Here is a 6,000-nt window from a genome sequence, read left to right on the forward strand (position 1 = left end):
TACCAGGAAGATGAATGTTTTTGGTTTGCTGTTCCTGTTTTTTTAGCTTTTCTGTTATTGTTAGTTTTTATTGTTAGTCTCTTAATGTTTTGATGTTTGCATGTTCTGCTTTGTACGTCGCTTAGAGTGGCTGACAATTCAGCCAGATAAGCGACTAATAAGTCGAATAAATAAAAATAATAAAAGATGGAACCTGCTTAGGGAACATTTAATCTAGCCTACTTGCTTCTGGCAAGAAGGGTTTAAGTGCCCTCAGGGCAGGGCAGTCACCAGAAGGCCATCATAGGAAGAAAGGAGCCTAGTGTTGTGGAGAAGTTAGATGGGAGCACTCAGGAGTGAAGATGGATGCCCCTGAAGGCTGCAATTCTAAACACACTAAGGGACTAAGCCCCACAGAACTCAATAGGACTCACTTCTGAATGGATATGATTTGGATTGTGCTGTTGGTAAGGCTTGACTAGGGATCCTCTGCAAAGATATCCATATCCAAGCAGGGTTGGCAACCCCCTGCCTGGAATGCCCTGCCCCTACTGTTTAATATGGCTGCTCTGACCTTCTTTACAGATTAGACCCTTCACTTCAGAAAGAGGTTTGAGAAATGAGTAAGAAGAAGAAGATTCTCTACCCTTTTCTGTCTACCCTGTGGGCTGCTATAAACTCACTTTTACAGCCAACCCAATTCCAGTGAGTAATAATTGACAGAGAGAAAACACACGTGGTTTAGTCTACCTCAGCCTTTCCCAACTGGTGTGCCTCCAGATGTTGTTGGACCACAACTCCCATCAGCCTCAGCCATTGGCAATGCTGGCTGAGGCTGATGGGAGTTGTGGTCCAACAACATCTGGAGGCACACTGGTTGGGAAAGGCTGGTCTACCTTCACAGGCAGCAGCTTGGGAACAACAATTGCAGCCACACTCCCAGTATATGAATTCTTTTTTACCACTATTGGGCAAGAAACAAACTGTCATGCAACCAACAAGGTGCATCATCAGTGATTTTAAGGGGTGTGTGATCTGAGTGCATGGAATCACTGGTGTTGCTTCTCTGGATGTAAGGGAGTAACATTAAAGGTAAATGAAATACAAATAGAAAAAGAAAAAACAGTGATGATTTCCTAAATGCAATGCCATACCAACCACAACAAGATCCTATGAGTAAGGCCAAAAACTCAGCATCCCACTCCCACCCAGAATTCCTAACCAAAAACCAAAACTAAAAAAATCCTGGCAGCCAAGGTCACAGAAATCCCCATCGAGCATGACCTGATTCGGGGGCTGCAGTTAGTGCAGAATGCTGCAGCATGATTGCTGACATGAGTGAGACCCTATCAACACATAATACCTCTGCTGTGAAAACTGCACTGGTTGCCAATTTGCTACCAGGCCAAGTTCAAGGTGTGCTTTCCATGTTACGGGTGCCACATAGTATGTGTTCTGCTCTTGTAAGAAATCAGTCCTTTAGTGTGGCAGCACCTACGCTTTGGAACTCCCTGCCTAATGACATCAGGCAGACACCTTCATTGTACTCTTTTCACCACCTGCTAAAAACATTTTTGTTTAGGCAAACCTACCCAGGCATGTATATGCTATTATGTTTTTTATCTGTTTTTAACTCATTGTTGGTTTTATTATTTCAATTTTTTAAAATACCTGTCTTTAACTGTTTTTGCCAATAATTTTATTGTTTTAATTCCTTCTGTAAACCACTTTGAGATTTTTTTTACAATAAAGCAGTATATAAATCTTGTAAATAAAATACATAAATAAATGTTGGCGTTACTGTGGCCCTTGGGTCTCTTTCCACTTTTAGGAACAAAGGAATCTGGCTTATACTGACTCAGGCCATTTAGTACCATCTAGCTCAGTACTGATGACATGGACTAGCATTGGCTCTCCAGGATTCCAGGCAATAGTCTTTTCTGGAAATTGAATTTTGGACCTTTGCATGCAAAGTATATGCGCTTTGCATGCAACCCTTCCCCTGTTTAAAAAAGTTTCTTTTAAAATTGTTCTTTTCAATTAACTAATGAATGCACATCATACCTAGGGCAAATCCACACCATTTATTTAAAGCACATTCAACATACATTTGAAGCACATGAATCCCACCACAGAATCATGGGAACTGTAGTTTGTTAAGGGTGGTGGGAACTATAACTGTGAGGGGAACTACACTTCCCAGGATTCTTTTGGGGAAGTCATGCACTTTAAATGCAAGTTGGATGTGCTTTAAATATATTGTGTGGATCTACTTAATAAACTTTGGCTGTATGTAAATCATTTTAATTAATATTTTAAAATGGAAATGAACTATAAAGTTTATGGGGTGACTATGGGCTACTCACCATCTCTCAGCCTAATCTGCCCCTCAAGAGGAAAACAAGGATGGTCCCAGGCTATGGTCTGAAGGCACATAAGGCCAGCTCCCTCCTTGAAGCTAAGCAGGGTCAGGTCTGGTCAGTGCCTGGATGGGAGACTGTCTGGGAAGCATAACTAAGCTGCCTTAGGTTTCTATCAGGAAAAGAAAGGTGGGCTTTAAATGAAATAAATAAAAGAGGAGAACCATGACCACACCAAAGGAAGAAGGGTGCACTGAAAATGTAGAGGAAATACAACTGTTAGGATGGAAATGTATTTGGATTTGATATGATTTTGATATCGGTTTATTCCCCTGTGACCTGACTTGTGACCTCCCAGTGGCTCTTGATTAATAAAAGCCTATTTCAGCTGGATTTCATTTCTCTTCCTATATCTATATGTGTCGGAAGGCAGAGCTGGGGTCCCAATCCCGGGGAGCTGGATCCCGGAGAGTTGGGAGAAGAGTATTCGGATGGATGGCAGAGGGAAGGGGGAGGAACTTCCCCCCTTTGGAGCGAAGACGAAACAGAGGAACTGCCAGTGATAAGGTCGCTTAGCAACGGGGAGCCTGAGCCCTCCCTGGACATTCTCACGCCTCCCCCTCTTTCAGGCTCAGAGCAAGAGGGGAAAGAGGGAGGGCTGCTCACAGCCGAAAAGCGGGGAGGCAGTTTACCATCAGCCCCTCCCCTATCCCCCATCCTGGAATCGGAAACTTCAGAAGAGGAGGGGGTGATGCTTCCCCCCTCACCGCGCACACGCAGACAGCTGAAAAGACAGGAGAGAAGGGGGGGAAGGCGGGCAGTACCTGAGGGGCAGTTAAGGAGGAGCGAAAGATTGCGCGCCCGTTTGGCCCCTTCTTAAAGAACAGGCGGGAAGAAGTCCCTTGCTCTGTCAACTTTCTCCCAATGCCGCAGGACCTGTATCCCTGTATTGCTTCATGAGAAAACACACTCTTTGTTTGGACATTACCCTAATAAAACACGAATTAACTACAGCCGTTGGTCTGGTTCCTGAGTCACATCCTGGGCCTGACAGCTTGACAGAGCCACCTAAATCACCCTCAATGCTCTCTTCACTTGACTGGGACAAGATGTCAAAGGGAGCAGCGGGGGGGACGAACCCCACTTCTGAGACGGAAGAAGTGAAACTCTTGAGGACTAAGGTAGCTGATTTGCAGACGGATGTTCAAGCCCTGCTAGCAGCAGTCAAGGCGCTGAAGACGGATAATCAAACCTTGAAGGCCATGATAGACCAGATGCGAACAGCCCCTCCAGCTGCCGTAGTAAAGGTTCCCATTGGATTGCTCCCAAAATACGCGGGACAAAGTGATCAGTTGGCAACCTTCGTGGCTCAATGTGAGTTATATCTGGATGTCAGGCACACGGAATTTCCAGACGATGGGGCTAAAGTAGCTTTCGTGATTAGCCTCCTGGAGGGAGAAGCTGCAAAATGGGTGACTCCGTATCTCGTGAGAAAGGATACTGTCTTAGGAAGATACAGAGGATTTATACAGGAGATGACCAAGATGTTTCAAGACCCACAAAGGGCTGAAACAGTAGCGCGGCAACTAGGCACTCTGAAGCAAGCTAAAGGGACTGTTTCCGAGTACACTAACGCTTTTAAAATTCTGTCCCAGGAAACTGGTTACAATGACGCCGCCCTGATGTTTATGTACCGGAGTGGATTAAATGCTGAAATCCTGGATGAGTTGGCCAGGACCTCCCCCCCCGCTGACCTACCAGGGCTCATCCGGCTATGCCTACAGATAGATCACCGGATGGAAGGAAGGCGCCTGGAAAGGAAGCAGGAGGTCCCGAGATACTCAGCCTCGGTATCCCGCAACAAGACCCTTCCCACTGCAGGGATGGCAGGTAATGCAACTGAGGGACAGGGAGGGGCTAGGCCAAGACTGTAGGAAGAAGAAAAGGAAAGACGACGCCGGGAACGTTTATGCTTTTATTGTTCAAAGCCGGGCCACGTGGCCAGAGACTGTGGACTGAAAGGGGGGAAAGCCGAGCCGTCGGGAAACTAGAACACCCAGTCCACGTGCAGGCTGGTGGACTGGGGGCAGCGTTGTATAAAGGCCCCCCAACGATCCAACCTCCCTCAAAGGGGGTGTTGGTCTTGCCTATTCGGATTACAACTTCCAGAGGAGTGGTGTTTAATTCCACTGCCTTAATTGACAGTGGAGCCTCCACAAATTTTATTGATGCAAAGTTAGTCAAGCATCATGGAATTTCCCGGTGGAAACTGGACGCTCCCCTAGCTGTGGAGACTATCGATGGGAGACCCCTGAAGTCACGAGGGGTGACACAAGCCACGGAGGAAGTGAAACTTCAAATCCCTGGGCACGAAGTGTTCATTTCGCTATACGTGTCAGATCTCTCGAACTTTGAGGTGATTCTGGGAATGCCCTGGCTAGCAAAGCATGAACCCAAAATAAGTTGGAAGGAGGCGGTGGTGTGGTTCACCTCACAGTATTGCCAAGAGAACTGTCAACCTGAAGGAATCAAGAACACCCTAGCGGGGGCAGTGCAAGAGAACGAGCAAGTGACCCTGCCGCCAAAGTATGAAGAATTCAAAGATGTGTTTGATGAAAAAGAGGCAGAGACTTTACCCCCCCACCGCCCTTACGACTGTGCGATTGACCTAGTGCCAGGAGCCAGCATCCCATCAGGGAGAATCTACTCTCTCACAGAGAATGAGAGGGAGGCCCTGAAGGAATTCCTGGATAAAAACCTGAGGCGAGGATTCATACGCCCCTCACAATCCCCTGCTGGAGCGCCACTATTGTTTGTGAAAAAGAAGGGGGGGGAACTCAGACTCTGTAACGACTATTGCGCATTGAACCAGATCACCATCCCCAACAGCTACCCGCTGCCCCTGATCTCAGAGTTGCTGGACCGACTGCGCTCTGCAAAAATCTTCATGAAGTTGGATTTGAGAGGAGCGTACAATCTGATCAGAATGAAGGAGGGAGATGAATGGAAAACAGGATTCTTGACCGCTTACGGACAGTATGAATACCTGGTCATGCCATTCGGGCTTTGTGGAAGTCCAGGAATTTTTCAAAAATTCATGAACGACGTGTTTAGAGACTTGTTGGACACGTATGTAATCTGTTACTTAGATGATATCCTGGTGTTCTCAAAGAACCAGGAAGACCACGACCAGCATGTGAAGACGGTGTTGAAGAGACAGAGAAAATCACCTGTATGCTAAATTAGAGAAATGTGGATTTGACCTCAAGTCTCTAGACTTCCTTGGATATCGAATCTCAGCAGAAGGCGTGGAGACGGACCCAGGGAAAGTAAGCTGCATATTGGACTGGGGCCAACCTGTCACCAAAAAGGATGTACAACGGTTTTGGGGGTTTGCCAATTATTACAGAAAGTTCATTCCAGGGTTTTCCAAATTAACAGCTCCTCTGACTGACTGTTTAAGGGGGAAGAAGAAGTTTCAATGGACAGAGAACGCCACCGAGGCCTTTGAGGAGCTGAAGAGAAGGTTTGCTACTGAGCCCATTCTGCGCTTTGCTGATCCGAACCGCCCTTTCGTAGTGGAAGCAGATGCTTCAGATTTTGCCATCGGGGGGGTCCTGCTACAATTAGACCAAGAAGGGAAGGAGCTGCACCCCTGTGC

The sequence above is a fragment of the Rhineura floridana genome, chromosome 4 (assembly GCF_030035675.1).
Source record: "Rhineura floridana isolate rRhiFlo1 chromosome 4, rRhiFlo1.hap2, whole genome shotgun sequence".
Taxonomy (NCBI): Eukaryota; Metazoa; Chordata; class Lepidosauria; order Squamata; family Rhineuridae; genus Rhineura; species Rhineura floridana.